The 18,543-nt window shown below is 41.0% G+C and overlaps 1 protein-coding gene across 5 annotated transcripts in view; it reads left to right on the top strand.

Annotated features, from left to right (window-relative positions):
- LOC110520290 (unconventional myosin-Ib) overlaps positions 1 to 18,543 on the top strand; it is a 147,609-nt gene continuing 129,066 nt past the window's right edge. For all 5 annotated transcript variants that reach the window (XM_090230061.1, XM_021597487.3, XM_090230060.1 and 2 more), the window contains exon 1: positions 1 to 314. The gene's annotated coding sequence lies outside the window, so the exon portion shown is untranslated. The remainder of the gene's footprint in view (positions 315 to 18,543) is intronic.

Raw genomic sequence — 18,543 nt, 5'->3', positions numbered from 1 at the left:
ATCCTGGCAATGAGTTATGATAGTTATGATGATGCTGAGACTCAGACTCCGTTGTGAAGAGCTGAGGCATTTTTTCTCTCCCTTAAAATCTCACCTAAAGTGATTGAGGGGCGCGTAGCAGCACGTGTGCAGCTAGCCACTCCCTTTGCCCGTAGTCCCTATCGGTTAGTGCTCCAGTGGAAGTCTTCATAGCCGGATGAGACACGCGTGCAGAATTTAGGGATAGAGGAAACTTTTTTCATCTGAAGAGATATCTCCGGGATTCTATATTGTCCTCCAGAGTGTATTTAGGGGACAACATTTCCAATTCGGAGGCAAGTAGAATAGTTTTATTCTCAACATTTTCCACATTGTCTTCTTGAGTAGCCTAACACAAAAAGTTCTAGCCATTGTTTGCAACTTTTTGCAAGCCTATCACTTGTTGGTGTTACTTTGTAATTGACAATTCAGCGTTGGTTGCATAATCTGACTTTTTTTTTATAGCTAGAATTCTCCTTTCCAAAATGTTTCTAATCAGTAGGCTATTTGCCCATTCATATACATGGCCATACAACCCGTTCGTTCTTTAACCTACACTAATGCCACCAATCTCATGAGCTTTTATGTTCAAGATCTTCACATAGCACTAGCATATTCTGTAATTTCTTTAGTTGATTTGTATTACTTGTGGAATTTTAATGCCACGTGAAATCTTTATTTAGCGTTAAACTATCCCTTTAAATGTTTCAAGCATCCTTGCATTTATTTGTCTTTGAATAGGCTACGTGTAGCTTGTATGTGTGATTGTTTTGTACTTTTCACTCAATCGTTTCGACCATTCCTGAGCTCTTGTTCTTTTTCGTGTGAGGGGAAAAGAGAAGTGGGTAGGCTGCTACCGGGAGCGGGTGGGTCTACTTTTGTTACTCGTCTCACCTTGTCAAAATCTGTGGCGATTTTGTATTGTTAATTAAGAATGCACTCTAGGGATTTCAAACATCTGTGGTCAGTATGCTCGAACACAACAACAAGAGAGCGATACATAAATGCAAAGTTGTAGGACAAGGGTGGAAAAAAATAACAGTGCAACTCTAAAAACAAAGCAGATGTCTTAAGGAGATTTCATGTATTCACTAGACTAGGCTATCAATGTTACTGCCCTTACACTGCTCCACACTTCAGTCCACTATGCATAAGAATGTGATTTCACGCCAGAATAATGTACTTACATTGCATCTCCTATGAAATATCCCGGAATGAAATACACTCACACACAGATTTGTAATGGAGATTGAAGTGTTTTACTAGCCTACACACCATCTACTCTAAAGCCTAAAAAGCCCCCGTTGTTCTCTGAGAAACAAGACAGGAGAATCTCTGGGAAGTCTCTATGCTTTTCCTCCTGCCGGAATTCCCTTTGGATCCAGGGCCAGGCTTGCACTCTATAGGAACTTGGAATTTTGAAGCATGGAAAACTAATGCTTTGCAGAAGGCAAGGTCCCAAAAACATAAACCAGAATTGGGTTAGGTCTGCATTTTTAATGAAGCTTCAGTTGCAGCCAGGGTCTGGGTCTCATGCTGTCTATTTTTGTCTGGGACCTGACTAACCCAATATGTTGTCGCTGTGCTTCCTTCATACAAAGGAGAATTGTGCGCTGCTTTGTTACAGGACTCAACTTTTTATGTTTATGGCATAGGGTCTTCTGTGTCACAAGTTTCCTAACAACAGTAAGGGAAAGTCCACACAATGATTCTAGTTTCTACCCTTGAATATCAGTAGCTACTGTATGTTTGAAGTTCTGCTATGAAAGATACTGGTTCGGATGAAGTAGTTGAACCCAGGTGACTGTTATAAAGGTATTGTATATGTTATTCGTCGCCAGACCCACTGGCTCCAGGTCATCTACAAGTCCATGCTAGGTAAAGCTCCGCCTTATCTCAGTTCACTGGTCACGATGGCAACACCCACCCGTAGCACGCGCTCCAGCAGGTGTATCTCAATGATCATCCCTAAAGCCAACACCTCATTTGGCCGCCTTTCCTTCCAGTTCTCTGCTGCCTGTGACTGGAACGAATTGCAAAAAATCGCTGAAGTTGGAGACTTTTACCCCCCTCACCAACTTCAAACATCGGCTATCTGAGCAGCTAACCGATCGCTGCAGCTGTACATAGTCCATCGGTAAATAGCCCACCCAATTTACCAACCTCATCCCCATACTGTTTATATTTATTTACTTTTCTGCTCTTTTGCACACCAGTATCTCTACCTGCACATGACCATCTGATCATTTATCACTCGTGTTAATCTGCAAAATTGTAATTATCCGCCTACCTCATGCTTTTTGCACACAATGTATATACTATTTTTTTCTTTCTACTGTGTTATTGACTTGTTTATTGTTTACTCCATGTGTAATTCTGTTGTCTGTTCACACTGCTATGCTTTATCTTGGCCAGGTCGCAGTTGTAAATGAGAACTTGTTCTCAACTAGCCTACCTGGTTAAATAAAGGTGAAATAAAAATAAAAATAGACATGATAAGATGAAGGATATTTGCTATCGCCGACTCAGCTATTCATTGCCAAAAGACCCAAAGTAATAGGACATCCAAATGCACACTGTCATAACAACTAGAGGTCGACTGATTTATAAGTAGGGCCAATTTCAAGTTTTCATAACAATCGGTAATCAGCCTTTTTGGATGTCGATTATGGCCAATTACATTGCAATCCATGAGGAAACTGCGTGGCAGGCTGAACCCCTGTTACGTGAGTGCAGTGTCAAAAGGTCCTTGTGGTTGCAATGAGCCAAGGGTAAATTGCTTGCTGGGTGATTCTGCAACTACGGGCACTTCCATGTCCTCGGGTCAATTTTGAAGATTTTATATAAAAAATAATAATATAAAACAAATACAAATATTTTTTTCAAGAGAATGTTAATTTAGTTACCATATTGTTACACTGAAGCACATGGCTGCAGTGGACAGTTGTTCCAGATGTAATGTCCAGAAGTTGAAGAAAAATCGAGGTAAATTTACCTTGTGTAGGCAATATTTGAATTGTTAGTCATTTCCAAACAGGCTATGATTTATTTATTTTGTGGTAGAACTTATGATTTAAAAAAATATTCTATATATTTAGTGTAAACATTATGCTAGCTGTAATTAGAGGTCGACCGATTATGATTTTTCAACGCCGATACTGATTTATTGGTGCACCAAAAAAAGCCGATACTGATTAATTATATATGGCAATTACAACAATACTGAATGAACAATGAACACTTTCATTTTAACTTAATATATATAATACAACAATAAAATCAATTAAGTCTCAAATAAATAATGAAACATGTTCAATTTGGTTTAAATAATGCAAAAACAAAGTGTTGGAGAAGAAAGTAAAAGTGCAATATGTGCCATGTAAAAAAGCTATTTTATTATAATTAAGTATGATTTGATAGAGCAGTCTGACTGAGCGGTGGTAGGCAGCAGCAGGCTCGTAAGCATTCATTCAAACAGCACTTTCCTGCGTTTGCCAGCAGCTCTTCGCAATGCTTCAAGCATTGCGCTGTTTGACTTCAAGCCTATCAACTTCCGAGATTAGGCTGGCAATACTAAAGTACCTATTAGAACATTCAAATCAAATTACATTTTTTTGGTCACATACACATGGTTAGTAGATGTTGATGCGAGTGTAGCGAAGTGCTTGTGCTTCTAGTTCCGACCATGCAGTAATATTTAACAATTTCACAACTACCCTTTACACAAAAGTGTAAAGTCAAAGGTACATGAAATACAAATGGTATTTTGTAACACTGGTTTTGCATTATTTAAACCCAATTGAACATGTTACATTATTTATTTGAGACTAAGTAGATATTTATTTACAGTTGAAGTCGGAAGCTTACATACACCTTAGCCAAATACATTTAAACTGTTTTTCACAATTCCTGACATTTAATCCTAGTAAAAATTCCCTTTGTTAGGTCAGGTAGGATCACCACTTTATTTTAAGAATGTGAAATGTCAGAATAAAAGTAGAGAGAAATTATTTATTTCAGCTATTATTTCTTTCATCACATTCCCAGTGGGTCAGAAGTTTACATACACTCAATTAGTATTTGGTAGCATTGCCTTTCAATTGTTTAACTTGGGTCAAACATTTCAGGTAGGCTTCCACAAGCTTCCCACAATAAGTTGGGTGAATTTTTGGCCATTCCTCCTGACAGAGCTGGTGTAACTGAGTCAGGTTTGGAGGCCTCCTTGCTCGCACACGCTTTTTCAGTTCTGCCCACAAATTTTCTATGGGATTGAGGTCCGGGCTTTTTGATGGCCACGCCAATACCTTGACTTTGTTGTCCTTAGGCCATTTTGCCACAACTTTGGAAGTATGCTTGGGGTCATTGTCCATTTGGAAGACCCATTTGCGACCAAGCTTTAACTTCCTGACTGTCTTGAGATGTTGCTTCAATATATCCACACAATTTTCCTCCCCTCTTGATGCCATCTATTTTGTGATGTGCACCAGTTCTGTTACCAAACTTCTGCATCTGTACTGTTCAAGTAAATGTGTTTTTGTAAAATTGTCTGTTTTCTGTAGTTGTATTGTTTGCTTAACTTTGCAATCATTGTTTTTTGTTTGACATGCAAACAAAAAACACTGTTACAATTGGGGAGTTCCTGTCTTAATAGCTATTAATTTACCCATTGGGATAAAAAATTATTGATTTGGAAAAACAGCTAGGTGAAATGATTTGATAAGGAAATGTGTATTTGTCTAGTGTTTGCATAGTTTATCCTGTTGTGTTCAACCCTCATCTGTATCCAGAACAATGTGTTTGCCCTCTAGGCTAGTTGCCACGTTGTTTAGGAGCAAAGTCCCTCAGCCATGGTGATGAATGGTGCTTGCTCTGATCTGCCTGTGGTGAGTACTACTGAGGTGTGTGCACTGTGTATTAGCTCTGGCTCAAGACGGGTGGTTGTGAGGGTGATGGAGAGGTGCAGCACTACCGGCTCAGCTCTACTGTCTGAGTAGAGAGATGCAGTGCTTGCCATTTGAGTTCTAGCTCTGACCGCAGCCAGGCAATCACTGACAGATCCATGTTGCGTCAAGTTCTATATGATTGTCGACTTCAACTGTGATTTATTAAAGGCCTTGTTCCCTGATCATTCCCTGTTCCATCATGGAACATTCATGTTCTATCTGGGAATGCTCATGTTCCATCTCTCCTGATGCCTGCTGTTCCTGGTTTGCATCTCCAGTGTGGAATTTTGGATAGGCCACCAGGAAATATGCTTTTGAAGTATGAGACCAGCACAGAAGGCTAGGCTACAGATGTTGGGATATCCTCTCTACTCCTCTCATGGCACCGGAGTGAATGGCTGCCGTTTTATGGGCTCTTGAAACTAGGGGGCACAATTTTTATTTTGGGAAAAATAACGTTCCCAAAGTAAACCGCCTATTTCTCAGGACCAGATGCTAGATAATGCATATAATTGACAGCTTAGGATGGAAAACACCCTAAAGTTTCAAAAACTATAACATTATTGTCTGTGAGTATAACAGAACTGATATTGCAGGCAAAATCCTGAGAAAAATCCAATCAGGAAGTGACTCTTATTTTGAAACCCCGATCGTTCTATGCATCCATATTGCCCATTGATAGGGATATCAACCAGATTCCTTTTTCTGTGGCTTCCCTAAGGTGTCTACAGCTTTTAGATGTAGTTTCAGGCCTTTATTTTGAAGAATGAGCGTAAACGACTACATTGCGTAAGTGGCCAGCTGAGGGCTCTCAGAGTGATTCTTGCGTAAAAGACAGAGGTAGTCATTTTTCCTCTTGCTCCTACTGAAAAGCCAATTGTCTAGATGTACCAATCTTATAGAGACATTCCCCAAGAGACTTGCAGCTTTAATTTCTGCAAAAGGTGGCTTTACAAAGTATTGACTTTGGGGAACCTATTCCAGGTTGTAATTGGACAAAATAGAAAAAATGCCAAGCGGGGTGAATACTTTTGCAAGACACTATGCTCCCTTCGAGGGAAGTAACAATGAAACATGCGTGAGTGCATCAGCTGTTCCGGATGACTGTGTGATCACACTCTCCGCATCCGATGTGAGTACGACCTTTAAACAGGTCAACATTGGGGTCATGGAGCCAGAAGGATTACCAAGGCGTGCTCAGTCCTCTCCTGTACTCCCTGTTCACTCATGACTGCACGACTCCAACACATCAAGTTTGCTGATGACACAATAGCGGTAGGCCTGATGAACGACGACACAGCCTGTAGGGTGGAGTTGAGAGACCTGGCCGTCTGGTGCAAGGACAACAACCTCTCCCTCAACGTAACCAAGACAAATGAGATGATTGTGGACTACAGGAAAAGGAGGACTGAGCACACCCCCATTCTCATCAACGGGGCTGTAGTGGAGCAGGTTGAGCTTCAAGTTCCTTGGCCTCCACATCACCAACAAAATAACATGATCCAAGCACACTAAGACAGTTGTGAAGAGGGCATGACAAAACCTAAAACCTGCCTCAAGTGACTGGAAAGATTTGGCACGGGTCCTCAGATTCTCAAAGTTCTACAGCTGCACCATCGAGAGCATCCTGACAGGTTGCATCACTGCCTGGTGTGGCAACTGCTTGGCCTCCGACTGCAAATTTCATTTGCACAACAGCATGTGAAATTTATTGTCAATCAGTGTTGCTTCCTAAGTGGACAGTTTGATTTCACAGAAGTGTGATTGACTTGGAGTTACATTGTGTTAAAGTGTTCCCTTTATTTTTTTGAGCAGTGTATATAGCTAGGTGTCATCTAAAATAACCCTAATTAATAAGACAGGTTCGTCCACCATTAATCAAATAAGAACTATCTATGTGAAGCTAGCCACAATAAGGATTAGCCACAATAGTGGACTTTGCGGTTAGCCTTCAAAATAAAGTATGTCATTGACAGTGATGTAAATGAATACAAATAGTAGCTACTGATGCAACCCTAAGTAACAGTACAGATGAAGATGAAAAATTATCAGGCCTACTGTACATCTTTACTGTAGAAGTTCTTGTTGAAAACAAGTCTAGGTTAGAACCATTGCTGTTAAAATACAAGTCATTTCTATTCTGAACTGCATATGCATATACGCACGCTCGCATTCAAACGTGCACCATAGGCGACCCGTCATTCAGGGTAGGTGGGGCAGAGTCCGCCTGTTTTGCATGTTATTTTGACATTGTCACACAACAGTTTGCAAACGAGGAGAGAAAACAAATTATATAAAAAAAAAAAAAATAGTTAATGAAGCCGTGTAAAAACATGGGTCTCTTTTCTTTTGCTTTCTTGAGTAAGGTAGCTCTAAAATGTAGGTGTTTCAGCCTAGCTCAGTGCTTTCTGTAGTGGTGGGGAAGCCAGCGGAAAATACGGCGCGTAGGTGTTGGTAATGTTATCTGGTTGCGCCTTGATTGGCTCACTGTTCTGTCAGTCATGAAGAAACTACGTCACTGAAAAATCTGCAGAGAGAGATCGAATATTCTGGGAGAGTATAGCCCACGAAGATCTCCCCCATGGCACAAACCCGGGGGGGGGGGGCAACCCGGACAGGAAGATCACGTCAGTGACTCAACCCACTCAAGTGGCGCACCCATACTAGGGACGGCATGGAAGAGGACCAGTAAGCCAGTGACTCAGACCCTGTAATGGGGTTTGAGGCAGAGAATCCCAGTGAAGAGAGAGGAACCGGCCAGGCAGAGAGGGCAAGGACGGTTCGTTGCTCCAGTGCCATTCCGTTCACCTTCACACTCCTGGGCCAGACTACACTCAATCATAGGACCTACTGAAGAGATGAGTATTCAATAAATACTTAAAGGTCAAAACCGAGTTTGCGTCACTCACATGGATAGGCAGACCATTCCATAAAAAATGAGCTCTATAGGAGAAAGCCCTGCCTCCAGCTGTTTGCTTAGAAATTCTAGGGACAGTAAGAAGGCCTGCGTCTTGTGACTGTAGCGTTCATGTAGGTATGTACGGCAGGACCAAGTTGGAAAGATGTAGGAGCAAGCCCATGTAATGCTTTGTAGGTTAGCAGTAAAACCTTGAAATCAACCCTTGCCTTAACAGGAAGTCAGTGTAGAGAGGCTAGCACTGGAGTAAAATGATACATTTTTGGGGTTCTAGTCAAGATTCTAGCAGCTTTGAACTGGGAGAGGATCTTGGAGGGTTGGTGTCCTGGCGGTTGGGAGCTTGGGCCGGTGGCCGATAGGTCACTGGTTCGGGTCCCTGTTTTTACTGTATTGTATGTTTTAAATATTAAATAAAATAGAAGTCGTCCTAATGTTCCTATTGCCCCAGGCAGTGCTCAGACAGGGAATGTAAAAGCTGTAGCTTATACAGTGCATTCGGAAAGTATTCACATGTTAGCCTTATTGTAAAATGGTTTCAAAAAATGACAAAGCAAATTTATTAAAAATAAAAAACGATCACATTTACAGTATTCAGACCCTTTACTCAGTACTTTGTTGAAGCACATTGGCAGTGATAACAGCATCAAGTCTTCTTGGGTATGATGCTGGAAGCTTGGCACACTTGTATTTGGGGAGTTTCTCCCATTCTTCTCTGCAGATCCTCCCAAGCTCTGCCGGCTTGGATGAGCAGTATTGCTGCACAGCTAATTTCATGTCTCTCCATAGATGTTTGATCGGGTTTAAGTCAGTGCTCTGGCTGTGCCACTCAAGGACATTAAGAGACTTGTACCGAAGCAACTCCTGCATTGTCTTGGCTGTGTGCTTAGGGTCATTGTCCTGTTGGAAGGTGAACCTTCACCCCAGTCTGAGGTCCTGATCGCTTTTCATCAAGGATCTCTCTGTACGCTGCTCCGTTCGTCTTTCCCTCGATCCTATCTCCCAGTCCCTGCTGCTGAAAAACGTCCCCACAGCATTATGCTGCTGCCACCACTGTGCTTCACTATAGGGATGGTGCCAGGTTTTGTGACGCTTGGCATTCAGGCCTAAGAGTTCCATCTTGGTTTCATCAGACCAGAGAATCTTGTTTCTCATGGTCTGAGAGTCTTTAGGTGCCTATTGGCAAACTCCAAGCGGGCTGTCATGTGCCTTTACTGAGGAGAGGTTTCCTTCTGGACAGTCTACCATAAAGGCTGGATTAGTGCAGTGGTACAGAGATGGTTGTCCTTCTGGAAGGTTCTCCCATCTCCACAGAACTCTGGAGCTCTGTCAGAGTGACCATTGGTTTCTTGGTCACCTCCCTGACCAAGGCTCTTCTCTGCTGATTGCTCAGTTTGCTCAGTCTTGGAAGAGTCTTTGTGGTTCCAAACTTCTTCCATTTAAGTATGATGTAGTTGACTGTGTTCTTTGGGACTTTGAATGCTGCAGACATGCACGGTCAGCTGTGGGACCTTATCTAGACTTGCCTAGTTAAATAAAGGTTACATTTATTTTTTAAATAGACAGGTGTGTCTTTCCAAATCATATCCAATCATCTGAATTTACCACAAGTGGACTCAATCAAGTTGTAGAAATATCTCAAGGAAGATAAATGGAAACAGGATGCACCTGAGCTCAATTTTGAGTCTCATTGCGAAGGGTCTGAATACTTATTTACATTTTTATTTTTATTTTTTATAAATGTGCAAACATTTCTAAACCTGTTCACTTTGTGGTATTGTATGTAGATTGAGGAATTCTCTCTATTTAATCAATTTTAGATTAGGGCTGTAACTAACAAAATGTGGAAAAAGTCAATGGGTCTGAATACTTTCCAAATGCGCTGTATGTCATTAGTCATGTCATTAGTCATGAATTTGTCAGAAGAGAATTGTGTTCAGCTAATTTCTTTCAGCTGTCTGTCCATAACTCTTTCCTCCAGGTAGGTCATAATCCTTATTCCTCCTGACTCGGCAGAATTGAGCACTTTCTACTCATTATTCAACTTATCTATGAGTTGTCTTTTAACCCGGACCTGTTGCCTGACCTTTACATTTTATAAGAAATCTAAGAACCTCTGCTCTACTGTAGCTTATATCAGAGGATATCTGTCTGTCTAATTTGCCCATAAGGATTTAAATGAATTGGCATACATTTTTAAATGGTGTAATTGAGCTGGTGCTTAAAATATTTATTTTATTTTTATTTAACCAGGTAGGCCAGTTGAGAACAAGTTCTCATTTACAACTGTGACCTGGCCAAGATAAAGCAAAGCAATGCGACAAAGACAACAACAGTTACACATGGGATAAACTTACAGTCAATAACACAATAGAAAAATCTGTATACAGTGTGTTCAAATAAAGTAAGGAGGTAAGGAAATAGGCCAATAGCGGCGAAGTAATAACAATTTAGCAATTTTACACTGGAGTGATATATGTGCAGATGAGGACGTGCAAGTAGATATACTGGTTTGCAGAAAAACAAATATGGGGATGAGGTATGTAGTTGGTTGGATGGGCTATTTACAGATGGGCTGTGTACAGCTGCAGTGATTGGTAAGCTCTCTGACAGCTGGCGCTTAAAGTTAGTGAGGGAGATAAATCTCCAACTTCAGTGATTTTTGCAATTCGTTCCAGTCATTGGCAGCAGAGAACTGGAAGGGAAGGCGGCCAAAGCAGGTGTTCACTTTGGGGATGACCAGTGAAATATACCTGCTGGAGTGCATGCTACGGGTGGGAGAGTTTACAGTCTAGCCAGACACCTAGGTATTTATGGTTGTCCACAAATTCTAGGTCAGAAGGGTCCAGAGTAGTGATGCTAGTCGGGCGTGCGGGTGCGGGCAGCGATCGGTTGAAGAGCATACATTTAGCATTTAAGAGCAGTTGGAGGCCACGGAAGGAGTGTTGTATGGCGTTGAAGCTCGTTTTGGAGGTTTGTTGACAGTGTCCAAATAAGCAATATAGGCCTATTTGTTTGTTATTTTCTGAATGAGGAGCTTTATTGTATTCAAAGATGCAGGACTGACCAGGGGTGAGGTTACCTGTAGGAGAAAGTTGGGCTTGCATTATGTTCTATCTCTCTGACTGTCTCAGAACTATGGCTGGCAGAGCCTTCTGCACCCTTGCCCCTTGTCTATAGAATGCTCTCCCTGACCATCTGAGTTCTGAGCTCCAACACTAAAACGGTCCTTAAAAACCCACTTTTAGAGACTGTCTTTTTCATAGTCCTTGTCGCAATCTAAAATGCATTTAGCACCTAGCCCACTTGCTATTTTACCTGCCTTTAATTCTAAATGTTTTTTATTGTAAACTCAGCAAAAACATTTACATCTCCACAGTCAACTGTGTTTTATTTTCAGCAAACTTAACATGTCTAAATATTTGTATGAACTTAACAAGATTCATCAACTGAGACACAAACTGAACACGTTCCACAGACAAGTGACTAACAGAAATTGAATAATGTATCACCACTACTGGTTGTAAACTAACGAGTGATGCTCGTTCGGAGCAATACTGGCTGTATGTAAGGCTCAGCCAATCATTTACAACAGATTGCAGCGCAGCACGCAACTGAAGAAAGAAGAGAACCAATTTACTAGTTACAGTATCAGTTCGCTCTCTGGAAAGTCCGCTTGCCAGTTAAAGCGGAAAGTCCGCTTGCCAGTTAAAGCAGCAAGTCCCCTGAAAGATAGAGGTAACGTTGGGTGAAAAGCCTGACCACGGAGACGGTGGTGAGGAGACGGGGTTGAGAAGGTGATGAAGTGTACTTCATGAGCTGTAACTGAAAAACTACTGGTATTTGGAAAGTGTGAGGTGAGGGAGAAAGTGTGGTGGAACAAGTATCAGCATTAAGTATCTTGCTAGCTGGATTGAATTCTTTGTTAGTTAGCCAGAGAAATGTTGAGCAACATTAGCCATTTTATCTGATCAAATATTTGAGCATATGGTGTGAAAAATTTGCTTGCTAGCAAAGCAAGACAGCTAACGTTAGCTAGCTAACTAACGTTACAACATCAGATGAGCTAACATTAGTAACCTAACCAATTCGCTATAGTATTAAATGGTATACGACTCCTTGCCGTAACGAACTAACCACGATCTGTTAACTAATGGTTTATCTCTACAGTATGTGGTTAATTTTCAGAATGAGAGAATTAGGTGAAAATTAGGCGTTGCTTGTTAAGTGGATTCAGGGATCAAATGGAGCTGGGCCTGGCTTAAACTGGATGCCACTATAGAGGTGAAAGGAACACCACACACTTTCCCTGTTTCTCACTTTTGCTGGCACATTGTAGAACAGATGTCCACAGGCAGAAAGTCTTTGTTGTGTTGAACTTGATAGTAACGTGTGTGAGTGAGGGGGGATTATACATTTTTATTTAATTTATTTTTCTACTTTAAGATGTTTTTTTCCCCAAGTGCAATATTTATGTGGGTGGTTACAAGCATTCCATTATAAAGGCTTTCATTGCTAACTGCAATATTAGTGTATTGTTTTTTTTCTCAAGACTTGAGTGTCATTTGCAGTAAAGTCTAGGCAACAAATTACATTGGATTGCTTTCTTTACATGTTTTTATAGCTGTGAGTTAGGTTCACATTAACCACTTTATTTTACACACAGAGACTGATCATGTAGATCATATTCTTTGTTGTTTAATTAGTTAACCTGCATTTCCCATTAGCAGGGATTTTATTTGCATGTTTCAGTGCAAAAAGAAAGTGTCACATTTTTGGGCCCTCAGCAGTTTGCATCCCTGATAAGTGCAGGGAAGGACTGAAAGGAGACATTTAGGAATGTGCAAGTCTACCAAGTTGTGTTGAAGTGAGGCTAAGTAAAAGTATCTTGCAGGGTTTATGTAGAGACATGTACATGCTAGGGTTGTGACGATGCCAGTATCACAATATTTTTTCCATGGCAAGTGAAAACAGTAATTAGACTAAACTCTTGGTTATTTTTTAAAGCCTGGATGACAACGTTTGTTTCAACATTAGGGCTATTTTCCAAAATAAGTGAAATCCGATCGTTCATATTTTGTTTTCTTACAACGATACTAACGAAGCCCAAGGCAAGAAAAAAAAAAAACTTTGACTCTTGGAAGTATCGCGGTCGAGCGGCTTGGTGTCGGGGCGTGGTATCGCGGTCGAGCGGCTTGGTATCGCGGTCGAGCGGCTTGGTATCGCGGTCGAGCGGCTTGGTATCGTGGTTGAGCGGCTTCATTGATCTTTTGTCTAATTAGGCCTCATTTGGTATGCAACTTATCAGAACGAGTAATGGTTCCTGCAGCCATTTGTTCACTCCATCCATTGATATGATTATTCATTGACAAGTCTTTGATAGTCTAAAGCAGGGCTGTTTTTAATGCCAGAGCATGTGAATTCGCAAGTTTGAAGCAAGGAGCAGAGCGTAATTAAAGCAAATTTTTAAAAATGGTGTCGCCCTTCTCTCACTCCAGTTTTTTTGTTCTGGTTCTGCTCAGCCACAAGCTCTCTGCATTGTCTGTATTTGTCATGTCCTTTATCATTTTAATTAGGCATATTTGGTTGTAATTATTTAGCCTACTCCACCCACAGTAGCCTATATCTAGTTTATATTCTACTTTCTAATGTCTAGGATAGGTATTTTTTTTATTTTGAAGGACCTTAAATGTATTAACGAATGATTTAGGTAGGCAATACATAAACTAAAGTACATTTTACAGTAGCCTTTCTGAAACAGGAACACCATAATATACAAATCAATTTAAGGTAAAATATCAGACATAGATCGAAGGTAATAAAGACCGGTATCCATTTCTTTTCATAAATAAAAGGGAATAAATAAAAGGGAATAAATCATCTCAATCTCTAACTGCAGCTGTCAAATGATTTGCGTCCCAACAAGCTTCATATTTGCATTGAGCATGGTAAATGCTCAACCATGAACTATTATAATAAAGTCAGAAGAATACTAATTTTAATATCATAAAGGAATATTAGTGGGAATATAGCCATGATATAATGTCATTAAGCAGATGCTTTTATCCAAAGCGACTTAGTCACACGTGCGTGAGCTTCTGGGAATCGAACTGTGTGTCTGGCACCTACTTCCTTTCTCTCCCGTTCACCCTCTGAAGGGCACACATACGCAATCCATGTCTGTTTACATTTTTACATTATCCCACTATCAGGGTTGTTAACATATTTGTGCACAAAATTAGTTTTTTTAAAAATTTGGTCACATCTGCATCGTTATTAATGTAGCCAAGTCAATGAGCGCTGTCTGTATAGCTATCGTTATTAATGTAGCCTAGTCAATGAGCGCTGTCTGTATAGCTATCGTTATTAATGTAGCCTAGTCAATGAGCGCTGTCTGTATAGCTATCGTTATTAATGTAGCCTAGTCAATGGGCGCTGTCTGTATAGCTATCGTTATTAATGTAGCCTAGTCAATGAGCGCTGTCTGTATAGCTATCGTTATTAATGTAGCCTAGTCAATGAGCGCTGTCTGAATAGCTATCGTTATTAATGTAGCCTAGTCAATGAGCGCTGTCTGTATAGCTATCGTTATTAATGTAGCCTAGTCAATGAGCGCTGTCTGTATAGCATAGTTTTTAATGTAGCCAAGTCAATGAGCGCTGTCTGTATAGCATAGTTTTTAATGTAGCCTAGTCAATGAGCGCTGTCTGTATAGCTATTGTTATTAATGTAGCCTAGTCAATGAGCGCTGTCTGTATAGCTATCGTTATTAATGTAGCCAAGTCAATGAGCGCTGTCTGTATAGCATCGTTTTTAATGTAGCCTAGTCAATGAGCGCTGTCTGTATAGCATCGTTTTTAATGTAGCCTAGTCAATGAGCGCTGTCTGTATAGCATCGTTTTTAATGTAGCCTAGTCAATGAGCGCTGTCTGTATAGCGCGGTAGCATGGTGCCAGATCTTTGTGTGTATGTTTGAGGCTCCGCTCTCAATGTATTTTTCAATTTTAGGCTTTTCAAATGTATTCCATTCTCCTTTCTTTTGTTTTTATTATGGCTATATTCTCACTAATATTCCTTTTATGTAATTAAGCTTTTACATGTGTATTTTTCTGTATTTATTGTAATAATACTAATAGTGCCAGATCTTTGTGTGTTTGAGGCTGTCTGTTGGGCTGGGAGAGGGGGATTCTTTTACAGTTCATACCACCATATGCAAATGGTAAATTACTCATGGTCCCATTCCAGGAATCTTTAAATGATATATTCTCTACTTTAGTCTGGAAATATGGGGCAATGTCAAACGCTGGAGGTGAGCCAGCACCAATATGTTCTAGGTGACTTGCTTTGTAATCACAGGACCAAGACCTCCATGTAACATAGACATTTAAGTAGACTTTGCATATGGGGCAATTCCATGGTAACTGAATGATGCAGAGGCTCCAATCTTTTTCACTTTAAAAGTATGCCAAACAAAAACCATTGATTGCGAAGTTAAACAAATGATAGAACTCTATGCACAAGGACTAATTTCAACAATTTCCACAGACATTGTTACAAAAAAAACATTATTAATTGTGATTTATCAGGGGGTACTTCAGAACCCCTACTTCCCGTGGCTATGAAAAACACATTTACTCGAACAGTGCAGATGTAAAGTTTGGTAACCGAATGACTGCGAAATCTCCCTCAGTTTGTGACCACGTTTTCCAAAATTAAGATTCAAAGATGTCTGCAGAAAGAATGTGGCGTTGGCTATGTTATGACCCCTTGAGTTTGAAAGTCTCTTTTGGTTATCAAAGTCCAGTGTACTGTACTCAACTCTAATCTACAGTAAGTAATGTATTATACTGACATACTCTACTTTTCTTTGCACTGTACTGTGTTGTCTTAACTTGTGACACAGACTGCTACAATTGGTTCAGATTTGGACTGAGCAAATTTCAAATACTTTTCAACGTCTTGTGTCTGTCAGTCGGTGCTCAGTGTGTGACGAGTATGGTTACAGTAAATGGAAATTGAGGGGGTTCATGGGTAGGTGCCATTTTTCGTGGGTAACTGGCGAGCTACCAATTATTTGTGGCTAGCTTGCTGGCCAGTTAGCCTTATTGATTTACTGTGGACATACCCATCCACTGAACCTTCTTCCAGCCAGCACCATGGCAATAGAGATGGAAAAAAATGAACACAAAGCAAATGTTTTACTTCCTAACTCAGGTAGCTAGCTTCATGTGAATCGTAATAATGTAGCTAACCAGATAGTTTAACAGGCAAAAATCCCCTAAAACTAATACTATGGAAGGTAGGTGGCTATCTGGCTAGCTCTCTCTCTGCCTCTCTCTCGTTCTCCCTCTCTCTATCCTTTCTTTCTCTATGCCTCTCTCTCGTTCTCCCTCTCTCTATCCTTTCTTTCTCTATGCCCCTCTCTCATTCTTCCTCTCTATCCTTTTTCTCTATGCCTCTCGTTCTCCCTCTGTCCTTTCTTTCTCTATGCCCCTCTCTTGTTCTCCCTTTCTCTGTCCTCTTTCTCTATGCCTCTGTCCTCTTTCTCCCATTGTCTCTCAATAGGATTCGATATGGCCGCTAATGGTGCTGCCTGGCAGGGATGTCTGAACCTGGGGTACTAGGCTACCAGGCTGGCAGGGCAGTAGCTCATCCAGATTTGTCTCTTCTGCCACGCACCTGATCCTTGTTGGTGTCCTTGCATTACATGCACCTGGAGAAGTATACTATACATACAATGCTCACTTATATAGTTCTGGGCCGTTTTGCCTTTTAAGTGAATTAGACTTTGGGGTGCTGATGCTAAATCAAATAAACTGCTGTCTGTGGAACCAGAAGTCCATTAAGCCCTATAGCCTGAGGTCTTCAGAGGAGCTCTTGATCAGCCGATAACAAACAGTTCTAAACATAGCCATCTCAAATTCTGCGGGATGTGTGTGTTCAGCGACTGTTTGGTTTGAGGCCGTTTGATTGGCTGCTTGCGAGATGCCTGTTCAAACCTCACAACTCGGCACACAGTGGACTTGAGAGATTCCTCAGGGAATTATGTAATGGAAGAACGGACCTCACACTTGACCTCCCGGTGGTCCATGAATGTTCGCATGGCTTGAGGCAGAGTTGGGGTTGGGTTTGCTCCTCAGAGAGCCTATGTTCCAAATGGTACCCTATTCTCTATCGCAGTGTTTCATTCTCTACTGGTTTTGTCCCAGGACCCAAATTCAACCATGTTGTCTCAGTTGCTACTCAATATTCATTCGCATTGCAAAAAATAATAATCAAAATGCTATCTGGATAACGATTTATATTGCTATATTGATAGGAAATGTAACAATTGTATGACAAGGTAACAACATGCCCACTTCTTTCATTGTCAATTACGTTTTACCCATATTCTTAATGAAACATTTTTATAAAGTCTGAAACCACAAAATCAACCAAAATATTGCTGCTATTAGCTCTGTATTGAAAATGATGTGATTGAAAACTTGTTCAGAGGTTAAATGTATAAACATTTGAATTTCTACACACTTTATATCTGGTTTAACTCATCAAAGTTCAGAATTTAGTATTTTGTCATAAATAAAAATACCCACCCAAAAAGTTGATTTTATTTTTTTTACTCAGACACCCACGACCATTCAAAACTTTTGAGTCGTGAACCACCAGTTGAGAATCACTGCTCTATAATAGTGCACTAGTTTTGACCAGAGGGCTCTGTCAAAAGTAGTGCACTATAGGGAATATGGTGCCATTTTGGGGGGTGCACTGAGCCCCCTCCCCCTGTTCAAATGACCTCAGAGACACGAAACCTGGGGAGCGATCTGCAACCAGTAGCTTTCTGTCCCAGCTGCTTAACAGCGAACCGGGGGTAATATTTGGAAAGAAGGGGAGAGATCCGAACCAGAAAACTGGAGACAAAGACACTGCTGGGGGTTGCAGTTTTTTCCCCATTTTTCCCCATCTCCTGTGGACACTAATCCTAGTGCTATAGGGATGGAGATAAAGAGTGGCCTAGGGACATTCAAGGCCTTGATACATGGCTTTGCTCTACCCCAAACACTGTGCGCTGTTGTAACAGATGGGCTGGGGTGAAGCAATGTGCTCATCGTCTATTGTTCAGTTCCCCCCTTCTAACCCAGCTCTTTAGATCAGCAGAAACGAGCACTACGCACAAACATGGGCTTCTGGGTTAGTTTGGGTTATTTTCTTCAAAGGTGTCTTGTAATATTGGCATAGTGTGATAACACACTGCAACATGCTGTGACTGTGTCAGCATTTTTGGGAACGTTTTGTTTTTACCTGCATCATACTGTACAGCACAGAGTTGGTGCCATCAAGCTGGGAAAATAGTCTAGTAGTCTGTGGGCATTCATTTCAGTATGTAGTGCAATGTAAGACAGACATTTGTATAAGTCAAATACCATGATGGACCTGGATGAGGCAAGTTAATGTGAGGGGATTACAGCGATTGGATCAGCAGGGAGCATGCTATCTGGTCTGGACAGGGATAAATGGATGGGGGGGGGGGGGGTTGGCTTGGCTGGGGGGTTGGGGGGGGGTTTGGCTGGGGGGTTGGGGGAGTGGCACTGACTGTCTTTGACACAAACTCTCCAGACAGACCACAGCTGGATTACAATTGTACTATGGACTACTATAAAATGGTGGACT

This window comes from Oncorhynchus mykiss, chromosome 3 (genome assembly GCF_057628025.1).
Source record: "Oncorhynchus mykiss isolate SJ-2025 chromosome 3, ASM5762802v1, whole genome shotgun sequence".
NCBI lineage: Eukaryota > Metazoa > Chordata > Actinopteri > Salmoniformes > Salmonidae > Oncorhynchus > Oncorhynchus mykiss.
Note: the sequence above shows the minus strand (reverse complement) of the source record. Positions and strands in the feature narration are given on the sequence as shown.